Here is a 17,642-nt window from a genome sequence, read left to right on the forward strand (position 1 = left end):
ACCTGAGTATGCTAGCTTTTTTTTTTTTAATTTGGCAGGTATACAACTCAGTTATATGTTGGTGCTTGATGCATGCTAACGTTAGCAAGCTAGAATTTTAAATAATTGTTTTCAGGTACACACCTCAGAGCAATATATTTTGGTATTGAGATATGTAACAGTTAGCATTTTAGCATGTTATATTTTTAAGCTAATTTAACAGGTATACACCTCAGCGTCGTCGAATATTTTGTCACTTGACGAATTATACCTGTTAGCATGCTAACGTGAGTATACTAGCTTTTTTTTTTTAGTTAATTTGGTAGGTATACAACTCGGTCATATGTTGGTGCTTGATGCATGCTAACGTCAGCAAGTTAGAATTTTAAATATTTTTTTTCAGGTACACACCTCAGAGTAATATATTTTGGTACTTGAGGTATGTTACAGTTAGCATGTTATCTTTTTTTAGCTAACTTAACAGGTATACACCTCAGTGTCAAATATTTTGCCACTTGACGAATGATACCTGTTAGCATGCTAACCTGAGTATGCTAGCTTTTTATTTTAGTTAATTTGGTAGGTATATAACTAATTCATATTTTGGTGCTTGATGAATGTTAACGTTAGCAGGCTAGCATTTTAAATTATTTTTTTCAGGTACACACTTCAGAGTAATATGTTTTGGTACTTGAAGTATGTTACGATTAGCATTTTAGCTTTTTTGCTAAGTCATATGCCTTGGTATTCCACTTATGCTAACTGTAAGCATGCTATTGTTAACAGGCTAGCTTTTTTAGCTCATTTTGCGCATATATTTTTGTTACTTGACGCTATCTGGCCAACGTGCTAGCTGTTAGCATGTCAGTTCCGCTCTGGCTTTTCAGCATTCACACAAATTTTGTACCGGAATTGCATTTTCTAGTTCTTTGAAAAAACATCCACAAGCTGCGCTGGTTTTGAAGGTGAAAACTAGCAAAATGGCCACTGCATCCTTTAATTTGTCATCCGTGGCCCTCAGTGGAAAAAGTTTGGGCGCCCCTGGTCTAACGGAATTCCACAGACGAAATAGATACTTTTAGAATCACTTACTGACAGGTGGGAGCGTGTCAAGGGCCAGCAGGGAGCTGACTGGATGAACTCATGAGGAGGAGGGCGGGGCTTATTGAGGCGCTGGACGGGTGACCTAAGTGGAGACAAACCCAACACATTACAGAATTTCAAAGTAAGACTATAAAAAGCCGAAATTAAATGCTAACAAGTAGGTTTTTTAATATCTCAATATTTTTAGGCCATGTCACGATACACGATATATATGTGGATATTTTGCCTTAGCCTTGAATGAACACTTGATGCATATAATCACAGCAGTATGATGATTCTATGTGTCTACATTAAAACATTCTTCTTCATACTGCATTAATATAGGCTACTTTTAAACTTTCATGCAGAGAGGGAAATCACAACTAAGTCAATTTAGCAAAAGTGTATTTATTAAACAGTTATTAAGCAGCGGCACAAACATTCATGTCATTTGCAAAACAGAAAGTGCAAGATTGTCAGAGACATTTTAAAACAAGCTATGAGTGCACTTTTGTGCATGATGTCACTAAGATGACATATCAAAACAAAATGGTAAATGGGTTGTACTTGTATAGCGCTATTCTACCTTTTTAAGGAACTCAAAGCGCTTTGACACTATTTCCACACCTAAGTCTAGAAACTAATGGTTGTCACGGAAACAAAACAGTGCAGTGAAAACAGGAACCAAAAAGAGTCCAAAAACCAAACAGGACATAATTTAAAAAAACATGATCACAGACATGACAGTTGTGGCTTGTGCAGCCCTTTGAGACACTCGTGATTTAGGGCTACATAAGTAAACTTTGATTGATTGATTGATTGATTGATTGATTGATTGATTGATTGATTGATTGATTGATTGATTGATTGATCAAAAATGGCACCACACAAAGTACATGTGTCAGGTTCAAACACTGATGACATCTAATAATCAGACAAGAAGCAAGGAATCATGCAGAGACAGAGTTCAATTTAGCTCGAGGAGACACGTGTTTTGGGCTGTATTGTAGTTACAGATCCAAACTACGTTCTAAAAGTCAAGCCCGTGCGCCTCCTCTATTTATTTGGAAGGGCCCTATTACATCACTGAAGCTGTCGCTGAGGGAAGGGGGTAATCTCCACAACTCCAGTTACACACAATATATTAGGGCTGTGAATCTATGGGTGTCCCACGATTCGATTCAATATCGATTCTTGGGGTCACGATTCGATTCAAAATCAATTTTTTCCGATTCAACGCGATTCTCGATTCAAAAAGGATTTTTCCCCGATTCAAAAGGATTCTCTATTCATTCAATACATAGATTTCAGCAGGATCTACCCCAGTCTGCTGACATGCAAGCAGAGTAGTAGATTTTTGTAAAACACTTTTATAATTGTAAAGGACAATGTTTTATCAACTGATTGCAATAATGTAAATTTGTTTGAACTATTAAATGAACCAAAAATATGACTTATTTTATCTTTGTGAAAATATTGGACACAGTGTGTTGTCAAGCTTATGAGATGCGATGAAAGTGTAAGCCACTGTGACACTATTGTTCTTTTTTTTCTTTTTTTTATAAATGTTCAATGATAATGTCAATGAGGGATTTTTAATCACTGCTATGTTGAAATTGTAACTAACTTTTAACTAGCTCTGTTTATTGCAGTTCTGAGTGTTGCTGGGTCGGGTTTGGTTTGGAATTGGATTGCATTGTTATGGTATTGCTGTGTAATGTTTTGTTGGATTGATTAATTAAAAAAAAAATTTTTTAAATTATATATATATATATTAGGGCTGCAACTAACGATTAATTTGATAATCGATTAATCTGTCGATTATTAATTTGATTAATCAATTAATAATCGGATAAAAGAGACAAACTACATTTCTGTCCTTTCCAGTATTTTATTGACAAAACCCAGCATACTGGCACCATACTTATTTTGATTATTGTTTATCAGCTGTTTGTACATGTTGCAGTTTATAAATAAAGGTTTATTTTGAAAAAAAAAAAAATTATTTTTTTTTTTTTTAAAAAGCCTCTGCGCATGCGCATAGCATAGATCCAACGAATCGATGACTAAATTAATCGGCAACTATTTTTATAATCGATTTTAATCGATTTAATCGATTAGTTGTTGCAGCCCTAATATATATACATATGAAAGAAAAAAAAAAAAAAAAACATTAAAAAAATAAAAGATTTTTTAAAAATGAGAATTGATTCTGAATCGCACAACGTGAGAATCGCGATTCAAATTCGAATCGATTTTTTCCCACACCACTACAATATATGATTATAGAATAAATAAAAATTAGTTGACGCAGGTCATATCGCCTTGTCTCTGCTCTGTCTACGTCACGGCGATGTTCGGCCTTGGCAGCCAGCAGGCCAAGTCTGGACACAACACTGATAAAGTCGGCTGGCAATCTTTTGGACTGCCACCTTTGCACAGATACAAAAATACCACTTCAGCACAATTGACAATAATTTATAGCAATGGCCCTTAAACATAAAGTTAGTGTGATAATATATACATAATTATTCTAACAACATGTCAACATTTGTATCTGAGAGTAGGAGAATTCAGTTCTGGTATTTCCATCAGCACCAGGAGACGAGAGAAAAAATGTGAGAGGGTTGCCAGGTATGAAGACTTCATCCAAAAAGCTTGTAAAGTATTCCCGGGAGAGAGACAGAGCCGCTTCACATAAGTGAGGAAGACCGCATGTCCTTCCTTCCATCCGTCGTCACGGAGACGGTCCAGGCGTGCGCCTCACTCCAGGGACTCTGGTTCTGCTGAGGTTTAGTCTGGAATAACATTTTGATGATCCGTGTCTGCGAGGGCAGACGGCGTGTGTGCTTTGGCCCGAGGGCGGCTGAGGCGAGGCGGGCGTCCCTCAGGGAAGGCAAACAAACGGAGACGGACAGGTGCAGCGTCCGCAAGGACAGCGGCGGATCCAGAGTGGCGTCTTGGCACCGACCTCGGCTGGCACGGGCCAACAAAAACATCGGCCTTGTTCAAGGCGCACCGAGCGAGGCTGAGGTCAATAAAACTTGAAAATGTACCGTGAACAGTTAGCGTGCGTTAAGTACCAAAATATATGACTTAAGGTGTGTAACTAGAAAATTAGCCAAAAAAAAGTTAGCATGCTAATATTAGCGTTCCAACAGTAAGCATGTGTCAAGTGTGAACGTTTATGAGGATTAGTGAAAAAAGCTAGCGAGCTAATGTTGGCATGCTAACATAGACCAGTGTTTCCCATAAACTGCCAAGATACCTGTGGCGGTGGGGGCGTGGTTAAGGGCGTGGTCACTATGACATCATCGAGTAATTTGCATAATTTACTACAATCATATGATTTTCTCTAAAAAGGCTAAAAAAATGTATACTTACTAATTAATAATAGTTTTGTTTTAAACGTCCATCCATCCATCCATCCATCCATTTTACAATATAATTACAACACTTTATGTACATATTTATATACAAATTTGAACAATAAGTTATTCCCTGAAATATATTTATTAATTGTGGTTCTTACAAAAAATATATCTTATAAAATATAAAAGTTAAAATGTCTCTTAAAGCTCTGCCCCTTAAATTACTGCATACTAAATAATTTAACTTTAGCCTACTACTACAACCATATTATTTACCAGCAACATAAAGTGAAACAGAGGTAGAGGTGTCCTGCCACAGTCAGTAACAAATAAACAGAAAACAGTAGTGGTCAAATACAAATAAGGCAACAAGAGAAGTATCCAACACTTCTCTTTTGTAAAGTAAATCTGAACAGCCTATATGGGCATCTACATCAACTATATGATTTGCCTGAGAAGCTGGACAGGACAAAAAAAAAAAAAAATATATATATATATATATATATATATATATATATATATATATATATATATATATATATATATATATATATATATATATATATATATATATATATATATATATACCGTATATTACCAAATAGTAGCCTGGGCGTTTATTTTACAAAATGGGGTCAGACCCCGGGCGGCTATTAGGACATGGGCGGTTATTTGCACAAGGCTTTTATTTATTTTTGCACCAGCCTGCACCAGGCCATTATTTGGTTACAATGGTTACTGTCCAGTATTTTTTTTTCGTACAAACAATTTTAAATGTAAAAGCTATTGTAAACATACAAACAAAAAAACAAGACTATCAAAAGACAAGAGATCAACAAGGCCTCAACATGGCAGTACTGCAACAATTGTCAAATAGACTACCAATACTAAAAATAAATACACTTTTTAAATAAAGCAGCCTACCGGGAAAAATACAATTATGGTACCAAGTACTCAAGTATTAAAAAACACACTATCAAAACAGAACAATAATACTGTCACTTAAATAAAATAAAGGCTACAGTACTCCAAGTTTTAAATAAAGCAGCTTACAGGAAAAATACAATTATGGTACCAAGTACTCTATAAAACCATCAAAACAATAATACTGCAGCAAACGCAACCCCAAATACAACTCAACCCCACTCATCATCCTCCTTCTCCTCCTCCTCTCCCTCACCCCCCTCATCATCATCCTCCTTTTCAATAACAAGTTCATTGAGGAACTGCTGTTCCTCATCACTCTCCTCCTCTTCCTGAACCACAGCAGCAGCCTGCTGTCTAGCCCTCAACAGCATCTCTCTGCCTGCCTGACATGGCTGTCCCTCCTTGAAGCAGTAAATGAGCTGGTCCTCACTCCCATCAGCTGCCACCGTCAGCCCACACACCTTGTAGGATACCAGAAAGCAACATCCAGCTATGGCTACTGTTTACAACACGGACACACACACACACGATTAAGCCAGCCACTTGTTGCACCAAACACCACCCCGGTGTCTCTCGTGTCACTCGCGGTGACATACAACTCCTTTGCCTTAATGCTGATCATTTTGCGGGACACACGGTGGTTCAGTCCACGAACGTGATGTATCCACTGACACAAATTAGCATCAAGCTCGTCGCTCACTTTCTTCCTACCTCCATCCGGGGGGGGGGGGCGTTTTCCATCGATTGCCGACTGAGATAGTAGTTCTCCCTTTTTTTGTTTCCATTCTTGTACACGTTTTGGGTCAACGTTAAACTGCCTGGCCGCTGCCAAACCAGAATTCTGCTCCGCATACTTCACAATCGCTAGCTTGAACTTTAAGTCAAACTTTCTCTTCTTCCCCCTTAAAGTATTCCCGTCCATCAGTTGTGGTCTACCGGTATCCTGTTCATTGAACTCACTGCTACTGTTGCTTGCCATGTTGAAACTTTTCCTCGTGGGTTTGTTGTGTGTTATGCTATATATAGTCAGGTTACTTCTAGACCTCCACCCCAGATCCCACCTCACTCCTACCCACTTCTCTAAAGTGGGCTGGCTCAAGGTGGAGGACAGAGTTAAACAACTTGCACTGAGCCTAGTCTATAAAATCCGCTACACCTCCCTGATACCGAAGTACATGTCAAACTACTTCCTTAACGTAAATGACCGCCATAACCACAACACCAGGGGGAGCTCCACTAACCACGTTAAACCCAGATTCCGAACTAACAAAGGTCTTAACTCATTCTCTTTCTATGCCACATCAATGTGGAATGCGCTCCCAACAGGTATAAAAGAAAGGGCATCTCTATCCTCCTTCAAAACCGCAATAAAAGTTCACCTCCAGGCAGCTACAACCCTAAACTAACACCCTCCCCGGATTGCTAATAATCAAATGTAAACAATCAAATGCAGATACTTTTTCTTTTTCTTATGCCTTCTGATCTCTCTCTCTCTCTCTCTCTCTATGTCCACTACTTGATGTCCATCCCCCCCCCCCTCCACACCCCTGATTGTAAATAATGTAAATAATTCAATGTGATTATCTTGTGTGATGACTGTATTATGATGATAGTATATATCTGATAGTATATATCTGTATCATGAATCAATTTAAGTGGACCCCGACTTAAACAAGTTGAAAAACTTATTCGGGTGTTACCATTTAGTGGTCAATTGTACGGAATATGTACTTCACTGTGCAACCTACTAATAAAAGTCTCAATCAATCAATCAATCAACCCATTGCAATATGTTGATTACCCAGAATCCCCACGTGACGTCTGCTGTTACCGTAATGACCAGAATTATTGCACCCTTGCTTTTCCTTTTAGCTTATAAATTGGGTTTAATGAAAATGAAATCAATATGATTTTAATCTAAATTATGCAAATAACAGCCCATGGGCGGCTATTTGGACATAGGCGTTTATTAGGAAGAGGCTGTTAATTCACAAAATGGGCTCAGACCCCGGGCGACTATTAGGACAAGGGCGTCTATTTGCACAAGGGCGTCTATTTGGTAATATATATATATATATATATATATAAAATAAAAAATAAAAATAAAAAAAAAAAAAAAAAAAAAAAAAAAAAAAAAATATATATATATATATATATATATATATATATATATATATATATATATATATATATATATATATATATATATATATATATATATATATACATATATATATATATACATATATATATATATATATTTATTTATTTATTTATTATTATTTTTTATTTTTTAAATTTGTGGCGGACGTAATTCTTTCGTGGCGGGCCGCCACAAATAAATGAATGTGTGGGAAACACTGTAGACCACAAGGAGAAAAGTATGTTACAAAAAAGTCAATACAACTTGAAAAAGTACAACAAACGGTTAGCGTGCGTCAAATACCAAAATATAGGACTCAGACTTGTATACCTGCAAAATTAGCTTAATAAATAAATAAGATAACAAATAAAAAAGCAAGTATGCTAATATTAACATGCCAACACTTAGCCCATGTCAAGTGTGAACGTTTATGAGGATTAGTGGAAAAAGCTAGCAAGCTACTGTTGGCATGCTAACATAAAACACATGATCAAGGAGAAAAGTATGTTACAAAAAAGTCAATAAAACTTGAAAAAGTACCGCGAACAGTTAGCATGCGTTAAGTACCAAAATATATGATTTAGTTGTGTAGCTAGAAAATGAGCCAAAAAAAAGTTAGCATGCTAATATTAGCGTTCCAACAACTAGCATGTGTCAAGTGTGGACGTTTATGAGGATTAGTGGAAAAAGCTAGCAAGCTAATGTTGGCGTGCTAACATAGACCACATGATCAAGGAGAAAAGTATGTTACAAAAAAAGTAAATAAATGTTGAAAAAGTACCGCGAACAGTTAGCATGCGTTAAGTACCAAAAAATTTACATACAGTCTAAAAGGAAGTCTAAGTCTAACTTCCTGTTTGAAGATGACGCCCCCACACCCTCTTCGACTCCCCCTCGACAAATATGGGAGCATATTTGTTATTTGCGGCCCCCGGGGGATACCAGTCACACCCGCTGTATCGTTGCAGTGAGTCCCGAATTCCACGGAGCACAGGTCTTGACCCCCGCCCCCAAAAACCCACCCCACCCCACCCCCTGCTCCGTCATAAAGCGATGACCCCTGACCCCCACACCTGCGGACTCAGGTCCCAACAGATTGTGCGGCAGCTCGAACCAGTGCAGAAAGCTAGATGGTGAGATTAGGTCGGGTTTTGATGAGACTTTCAGGAAATCATCAAAGAGATTGACTCAAAAAACGCTCTAAATTAAGCAAAAATGTGCTAGCTCGATGCTAATATACATTGGCTTTGCTATTGACGTGCTACTGATTACCTTTAGTGATTTTACACGGTTTTCAACACCTTCGAATTGTAAATGAAAACTACAACTAAGATGCATGTTACAATCACAGAGTTGGTGCGTAATAAGTACAATACTTACAGTGTGAACACTTTTTGGGGCGCAACAAAAAACACACTTTAAACTATACACTACTGCCATCTAACGTCTTGGACTTGCAACTTGTTGTCATACTTACAAATGATAATATAATGATAATAAAACAAGACACAACAATTAGACAGCAGCTGTCATAATCAGCTCATTTCTAAATGTTGCAATAAAAAATAGATTTCATTATCAAAAACAATACATTTCATTAACACACACAAAAGTACACACAATTTGTACTCTTGAGTACCGGTATCAGTTCCCAGGTACCGTATCAATTCAAATGTGAACAGTACTCGACCCTACCTATATCACGCTAGGACACCTGTGTCATGTGATGACGTCACACTATAGAATAGAATAGAATAGAATAGAATAGAATAGAATAGAATAAAAAGTACTTTATTGGTCCCTGGGGGAAATTCAGCACCATAGTTCGCTCACAATAGACAATAAACACTTAGGTATTTTTTTACATGTGAATAATATAAATACAGTCTATTATACAGCATTATTTACATGTGAATAATATAAATACAGTCTATTATACAGCATTATTTACATGTGAATAATATAAATACAGTCTATTTAACAGCATTATTTACATGTGAATAATATAAATACAGTCTATTATACAGCATTATTTACATGTGAATAATATAAATACAGTCTATTATACATTCAAGTACAGTCAAAAAGGAACATATGCATTATATTATATACATTATATTGTCACCTATGTCAAGGTATGATGTCATATTGATGTCATGTAGTCAAACTATGATGTCACCTATTTCAAGTTATGATGTCATATTATGAGGTCATGTTGTCATACTATAATGTCACCTATGTCATATTGTGATGTCATGTTGTCTCACTATAATGTCACCTATGTCATACTTTGAGACACTTGTGATTTAGGGCTATATAAATAAACATTGATTGATTGATTGATTGATATTGTGATGTCATGTTGTCTCACTATAATGTCACCTATGTCATATTGTGATGTCATGTTGTCTCACTATAATGTCACCTATGTCATATTGTGATGTCATGTTGTCTCACTATGTCACCTATGTCATATTGTGATGTCATGTTGTCTCACTATAATGTCACCTATGTCATATTGTGATGTGATGTTGTCACACTATAATGTCACCTATGTAAAGTTATGATGTCATATTCTCACACTACATTGTCACGTATGTCAAGTTATGATGTCATATTGTCACAGTATATTCTCACCTATGTCAAGTTATGATGTCATATTGTCACACTATATTCTCACCTATGTCAAGTTATGATGTAATGTTGTCACACTATATTGGCACCTATGTCAAGTTATGATGTCATATTCTCACACTATATTGTCACGTATGTCACGTTATGTCATATTGTGATGTCATATGGTCACACTATAATATCACCTATGTCAAGTTATGATGTCATATTGTCACACTATATTCTCACCTATGTCAAGTTATGATGTCATGTTGTCACACTATATTGGCACCTATGTCAAGTTATGTCATATTGTCATACTATAATGTACCCTGTGTCGTTATGTCATGTTGTCACCCTATATTGTCACCTATATCAAGTTATGATGTCATATTGCCCCCCTATATTGTCACCTATATCAAGTTATGATGTCATATTGTCCCCCTATATTGTCACCTATATCAAGTTATGATGTCATATTGTCACACTATAATGTCACCTATGTCAAGTTATGTCCTATTGTGATGTCATATTGTCACACTATAATGTCACCCATGTCAAGTTATGATGTCATATTGTTTCTCATGTTGTCACCCTATAGTGTCACCTGTGGCAAGTTAAGTCATGTATTGATGTCATATTATGTCACACTATGACGTCATGTTATGTCGGTATGACGTCATGCTATGATGTCATGCTATGATATCATGCTATTATGTCATACTATGATATCACGCTAAGACGTCATGCTATGCTTTCATGCTATGATGTCATGTTATGATGTCACGCTATGATATCTGGTATGACTTAATGCTATGATGTCATGCTATATCATGTTATGACATCATGCTATGATGTCATCTTATGATGTTGCGCTATGACGTCACACTTTGAGGTCACGCTGTGACGTCACATTATGACATCATGCTATGATGTAATGTTGTCTGGGATGATGTCGTGCTATGATGTCACACTATGATGTCATGTTATGGTGTCTGTTATGACATCATGCTATGATGTAATGTTGTCTGGGATGATGTCGTGCTATGATGTCACACTATGATGTCATGTTATGGTGTCTGTTATGACATCATGCTATGATGTAATGTTATGTCTGGTATGGTATGGTATGGTATGGTATGGTATGGTATGGGAATGGTATGGTATGGTATGGTATGGTGGAACAATTTCCCTTGCGGATCATTAAAGTTTGTCTAAGTCTAAGTCTAAGTCTAAGTATGACGCCGTGCTATGATGTCACACTACGACGTCACGTTAAGATGTCTGTTATGACATCGGGCTATGATGTAACGCTATGACATTGTGCTATGACGTCATGTTATAATATGTTATGAAGTCCCGTATCAGACGCAGCTATCGCCATACCATCACAGGTATACCATGTTGGACACACCTGTTGAGTGAAAATGAGTTTAAAACGTTCATTGGTTGGCCTTATTGGAGTTTTTGCAGAACAACAAAGTCGTCTGTTGGATGATTGGCCGCCAGTCGTCCATCAGGACATGGACGAGGTTGTCCGAGTGGTCTCGGGTTAGCACAAAGAGCTCATAGAAGCGTGCCTTGATGACGTAATGACCCGTGTGAACCATCCACAGTGGAAAGCCGATACGGCAGCTTTCTTTCTGCACCCGCAGGATCCCACCCACAAGAAGGGACTCAGGTGTGTACAAAATAAAGAGAAGGGGGAACCGGGTGGAGGGTGGGGGGGGAGCGGCCCCAGGCTGGGTCACACAGTCCCTGACCTCTGACCTCGCTCTGAAAGAAGGGAATTTAGGGCAAGGAGTGCGACACGTCTGGGCGGAGTCAGCGCGGAACAAAGCCTCTCCAATATAAGATAATAAGTAACTTCATGACATATTGAAATACAATAATAAATAGACTTGCTGCAATATTCAATGGTGCTAATCTTCTGATACTGTCACTGCCTTCCTTTGTTGCCATGGTGATCACATTCACTTTAAAGAAATGTCTGATGTTCTTCTCCTTTAATCTTCTTTAAAGGGCCCGCTGACCTTTGACCCAGCCATGCATCTGTCTCTGATGCCATGTGCCTTCCAGATGTGCGCACAAACAGGAAGTGAAGGGACATGTTTAAATAATTGACAATGATATTAGTAACACCATTATATATCATACATTTGTAAAAGTTTGTTAAAGTTTCCAAAGATGTTCTGACAGTAATATATTGTTTATGAACATAAAACGTGAGAAATATTGTACAAAAAAAAATAAAAAAATAGCAGGCTTTGCTACAAATCTTGAAATTAAGCTTTGCCAACTATCAGTCACTCAGTTACAGATGTTGGAACTATTTATTAGTTTCTATTCAGCTAAATGCTAACCTTGCATGATGTTCAAATGTAATGTTAGCATGAACCTAACATAGCTATACTGGTGTTGCTAACCTCACATGGTGTTTAAATGTAATGTCAACATGTAACTCACATTGCTATGTTAGTGACACTAACCTTGCATGATGATCAAATGTAATACTAGCATGTATTTCACATAGTTACGCTACTGTTGCTAACCTAACATGGCATTAAAATGTGATGTTAGCATGTAGTTCACATAGCTCTGCTAGTGTTGCTAACCTAGCATGATGTTAAAATGTGAATTTAGCATATAGCTCACATAGCTACGCTAGTGTCGTTAACCTAATGTGATGATAAAATTTAATGTTAGCATGTAGTTCACACAGCTATGCTAGTGTTGCTAACCTAACATTTTAAAATGTAAATTTAGCATGTAGCTCACGTAGCCATGCTAGAGTCATTAACCTAACATGATTTTAAAATGTAATGTTAGCATGTAGCTCACATCACTGTGCTAGTGTTGCTAACTTAGCATTATGATCAAATGTAATAGTAGTGTCTATTTCACATAGCGATGCTAATGTCGCTAACCTAACATGACGTTAAAATGTAATGTTAGCATGTAGCTCACATAGCTATGCTTGTGTTGCTAACCTTGCATAATGTTAAAATGTAATGTTAGAATGTAGCTCACATAGATATACTAGTGTTGCTAATCTCGCATGATGTTCAAATGTAATGTTATGTTACCATGCAGCTTACATAGCTATGCTAATGTTGCTAACGTAGTATGATGTTGAATTGTAAAGTTAGCATGTAGCTTCTATAGCTATACTGGTGTTACTAACCTTGCATGGTGTTTAAATGTAATGTCAGCATGTACTGTAGATCACATAACTATGTTAGTGATACTAACCCAGCATGATGATAAAATGTAACATTAGCATGTATTTCACATAGCTATGCTAATGTGACTAACTTTACCCGGTGTTAAAATGTCATGTTAGCGTGTAGTTCACATAACTATGCTGGTGTTTTTAACCCATTGTTCAAATGTGAATTTAGCATGTAGCTCTTGTAGCTATGCTAGTGTCGTTAAAGTTAAAGTTAAAGTACCACTGAGAGTCACACACACACTAGGTGTGGTAAAATTACCCTCTGCATTTGACCCATCCCCTTGTTCCACCCCCTGGGAGGTGAGGGGAGCAGTTAGCAGCAGCGGTGGCCGCGCTTGGGAATCATTTTGGTGATTTAACCCCCAATACCAACCTAAAATGTTAACATTTAAGTTAGCATTAGAGATAGACTGCCGATATTATTGGCCGATAAATGCTTTAAAATGTAATATCGGAAATTATCGGTATCGGTTTCAAAAAGTAAAATGTATGACTTTTTAAAACGCCGCTGTGTACACGGACGTAGGGAGAAGTACAGAGCGCGTGCCGGCCCAGTCACATAATATACACGGATTTTCACACACACAAGTGAATGCAAGGCATACTTGGTCAACAGCCATACAGGTCACACTGAGGGTAGCCATATAAACAACTTTAACACTGTTACAAATATGCGCCACACTGTGAACCCACACCAAACAAGAATGACAAACACATTTCGGGAGAACATCCGCACCGTAACACAACATAAACATAACAGAAGAAATACCCAGAACCCCTTGCAGCACTAACTCTTCCGGGACGCTACAATATACATATTCCATAACTTGAGTTGATTTATTTTGGAAAACCTTGTTACATTGTTTAAAGCATCCAGTGGGGCATCACAACAAAATTAGGCATAATAATGTGTTAATTCCACGACTGTATCGGTGTCACTGTAGTGGTATCGGTTGATATCAGAATCGGTAATTAAGAATTGGACATTATCGGAATATCGGATATCGGCAAAAAAGCCATTATCGGACATCTCTAGTTAGCATGTAACTGACATAGCTATGCTAGTGTTGCAACTTAGCATGATGTTAAAATGTGAAGTTAGCATGTAGCTCACATAGCTATGCCAGTGCTGCTAATTAAATTAAAGCTACAGTAGGCAACAGTAGGCAAAGACAGCTTTGTAAATCAAAACAAAAAGCAGGCTTCGCTACACATTTTGAAATGACGCTATGGTAAAACACACATTTTTTTGTCAGTTCTTGAAAATCTCTGTACTGCGGCACACTCTTCCTCTGTCCGATTAAGTGCGCTAACAAGCTTAGCGGGTCCCGTGAAAGACACATTTAGCGCCGGCCGTTACGACTAACAATTCTGCTTATCAAAGCTCCTACTCCTCTGTCACGTTTCACCTAATATCCCCCCGGGTCCCCCCCTCAAGCCTCCATCCCTCATCCCTCCACTGCCTCACTCTGCCAGCCTGCTCTCTCGCTTCCACTTTGACTCTGAAAGAGAGAGAGAGATGCTGAGAACAAGTGTCAGGGAGAAAGGCGGCCATTGTGGGGGTCTGGCCCGGGGACAAGTCAGCCATTGAGATGCGGCCAGCCGTGTACAATGGTTAAACCAACATCATTGACATTTGGAGCTGGTCTGGCTTTACGGCGGGCGGGAAGAGGAGGAGACATAAGGTTGAGAGGGGGGGTGATAGAGGCACAAATCATGTATCAGAAATGTCAAGTCAGCGACCCTCTGATAGCTTTAAAGACATTTGAGACGACCATGCAAGACCACATGTGACACCCACACTAGGGGGACACGCATTGGGGGGGGACTCGCACTGGGAATACATGCCGAGGACACACTGGTGGGACACACACACTGGTAATACACACACACTGGGGGAACTCATATTGGTAAGAGACACTGGGGACACACACTGGGGAAACACATTCGGGGGGACACACACGCTGGTGGGACACACTGGTAGGACACACACTGGGGTGACAGACACTGGTGGGACACACACTGGTGGGACACACTGGGGTAGACACTGTTGCGTCGGACCAGTTCTTCCTCCAAGGGAATTTAAGTTACTGGTCAATCCCAAATTCTTTTGGATGACATATAAGGTGAGTAAGAAGGATCACCAGGACAGAATAGGAATATTTTCTAGTTTATTCCAAAGCTTTGGGAGGTCAACTCAATCAATACATTCGTATCGGCTGCTCGAGTTGATCTAACACTCGAACGGAAGAGCCTACTTCTTGCAAAACGAAGAAGGCCCCCACCTGTCTGAGAAGGAACACGGCTTCATTGTTCCACTACAGATAAGACAAAAGGGAGTATTCCATCTCATACAGTGCAGGCCTTCAAGGTAACACACATAGTTTACTTGCGGACATAAGATAAGAAATAGAAAGAGTACAAATGGAAAACACTAGCTGCTTCACACATGACTATGAATTAAAAAGAAATAACTCTTAAACATACTGTATATATATGCATTCTTCACAACACACACTGGTAACACACGCTGGGGAGACACCGGGTGCCATATTGGGGGGACTCGCACTGGTGGAACACACTGGTGGGATACACACTGGGGGACACACAATGGAGGGAACAACTCCGGGGGTCACACACACTGGAGGAACAAAATGGGGTGGACATTGGTGGGACACACACTGGGGAAACCTGCTTGTGGGGGGGGGACACTGGTTGGACACATTGGTGGGCACATACTTGGGGACACTAAGGGGACACACACTGTGGGAAAATATTGAGGGGACACACTGGTGTGACACACTGGTGGGACACATTGATGGGCACATACTGGGACACACACACTGGTACACATTGGTGGGCACACACTGGTGGGATACATGCTGGTGGTACACACAGTGGAGGTCCCACGGGGGGACACATTGGTGGGCATATTCTTGGGGACACACTAAGGGGACACAAAGTGGAGGGGAATATTGAGGGGATGCACACTCGTGGAACACACTGGTGTGACACATTGGTGGGCACATAATGGGGGACACATTGGAGAGACCCACCGCGAGGGACACACACTGGAAGAACACATTGGGGGACACACACCGGGAGAGGGGGGAGACACTCGTGGGACACACACACTGTGGGACCCACTGGGAACAAACTTTAGGAGACACAATAGGGGGACACACTGAGGGGACACACACACTAAGGGGAAACACACTGAATGGACACATTGGGTACACACAAACTGGAGAGACACACTTTGGGTGGCCACACCAGGGACACATTGGGGGGGACCCACCGGGGGAACTCACCCTGGGAGACAAACACGGGCGTGCCACACTGGGGGAAACTCTAGGGGGGATACACCCTGTGGGGACACATTGGGGGAGATACACTTTGGAGGAACACACTAGGGGGACTCATTAGGGGATCACCAAAGGCCATCAGGGCTGCTCTCCCAAAAAACACAATTTTAATTTATTAAAATTGATTAAAACTACTTGATGTCAAATATAGTTTTGGTTATTATTTTGAATACATTATTTATTTTATGTAAATTATTATTATTAAAACATATTATAAAATTTGTTTTTTATTTGTTTTATAAAATTATTTTGTATTTTAGGTATTTTATATTATAAAATGTACAGTGTATTATTATTTTTAATGTTAAATCATGTTTCTGTTCATTTAAACAAAACAATACAAATTATATTGCATAATTCTATAATTTTTTAGTAATTATTACCAATATTTGATATTAATATGTTTTAATAAATTAGGTTATATTTGACATACCTTTCATTATAAAATATGTTTATTTTATTGTAATTTATTTTAATCAATTAAAAGAGTTCACATTATAAAACAATTTTTATGTGAGTGTGTTTCATTAAAAAAAAAAAAGTGTTTTATAGCATAAAATCTAGTTTTATTATTTTGGATAAATTATTTTGTATACATTTTTTCATTAATTATCATAATTATAACAATACATTAATAAATATGTATAAGTATGTTTTAATAAATTTTTATGTATTTAACCTATCTTTCATTATAAAATATATCTTTGATATTTTTTCATTAGTCATTTTGTTTTCAATTTTAAATTAATTAAATACAATTAAAATGATAAAACATACAGTATTTGAAATTACTTTTATCCCCCCCAAAATATCACATATTTATTATTTTGTATTTAAATCAAATTGAAAACAAGTTAATATTATGAATTTTTTTTAAATTATTTATATAAAAAAAAAAAGTTTATTAAATACAATTTTTTAACACCATG

At 38.0% G+C, this 17,642-nt stretch overlaps 1 protein-coding gene across 1 annotated transcript in view; it reads right to left on the reverse strand.

Moving 5' to 3' along the window:
• Nucleotides 1-17,642, reverse strand: part of cdon (cell adhesion associated, oncogene regulated) — a 213,580-nt gene that overhangs the window by 183,124 nt on the left and 12,814 nt on the right. Inside the window, exon 2 of the mRNA XM_062060861.1 lies at nt 1,072-1,165. The gene's annotated coding sequence lies outside the window, so the exon portion shown is untranslated. The remainder of the gene's footprint in view (nt 1-1,071; nt 1,166-17,642) is intronic.

Source organism: Entelurus aequoreus, linkage group LG10 (assembly GCF_033978785.1).
Source record: "Entelurus aequoreus isolate RoL-2023_Sb linkage group LG10, RoL_Eaeq_v1.1, whole genome shotgun sequence".
NCBI lineage: Eukaryota > Metazoa > Chordata > Actinopteri > Syngnathiformes > Syngnathidae > Entelurus > Entelurus aequoreus.